This window comes from Palaemon carinicauda, chromosome 29 (assembly GCF_036898095.1).
Source record: "Palaemon carinicauda isolate YSFRI2023 chromosome 29, ASM3689809v2, whole genome shotgun sequence".
NCBI lineage: Eukaryota > Metazoa > Arthropoda > Malacostraca > Decapoda > Palaemonidae > Palaemon > Palaemon carinicauda.
Window position 1 is genome coordinate 77,797,967 of NC_090753.1, and position 909 is coordinate 77,798,875.

Sequence of the window (909 nt, forward strand, 5' to 3'; positions counted from 1 at the left end):
CTTGACAGGTGGCTGGTGCCCTAGCCAGTGAGTTCAATTTGATATCTTTTGCTTAATATTATATAAATGTTTATGTATAGCATTTTGTATTACCTTTAATTGTATCCTAATCCACAATATTTAAGGCTTAGTTGTATTGGTGTCCGTTTTAGGAAGTACTGTGTTTTGCTTATCTTACACAAATGTGTTTTTTTTTTAATATTTTTACTGTAGAATATTGGTGTAATAACTTATCTATAAAATAGTATTGAGGTCAGTTTAAACTATCATTGAAGGTAAAATTGAGGGCTATAATAATAGAATACATGTGAGTGTATGTATGTGTGTAAATATCTTTAAAAAATAAAAACGGTAGAAGTGTTTTATTCTGGTCTATAGTACACCAAACTCCATGACCTATTTGACATCTAAATTGAGGCCTTCCTCATTAAGGCATTATCTTTTTTTTACTTTTTGGGTATTACTTTCAGAGGCTTTTGAGTCATTTGGACCAGAAAGTATAGCGGGTGAGGTAAGATCTGTTTGGAAGTGTGAAGGAAGTAAAGCAGTATGAAAGAAGAATTGAAGGCTTTCAGAGAAGATCAGAGTAGGAGAGAATGTGAGAATGAACATTTGAGGAAAGGAAATGAAGAACTGAGGATACTGATGAGAGGGATAGAAGATAGGATGAAAGGTCGCCTGAAAATAGCTGAGGAGAAAATGTGTCACAGAGAGAATAAAAGAAATTGGAGTTTTTTTTTTTTTAGTTGTGGGGAGAAGGGCACCGTGTGAATGGGTGTACGAATGCAAGCAAGGCAGATTAGATGCTACAACTATAAAAAGCTAGGCCATATGGCAAAAGTGTGTGAATTTCAGAGAATGAGTAGAAGCTGTGGCAATTGTGATTTGCAGGTACCATTTTCTAGGATG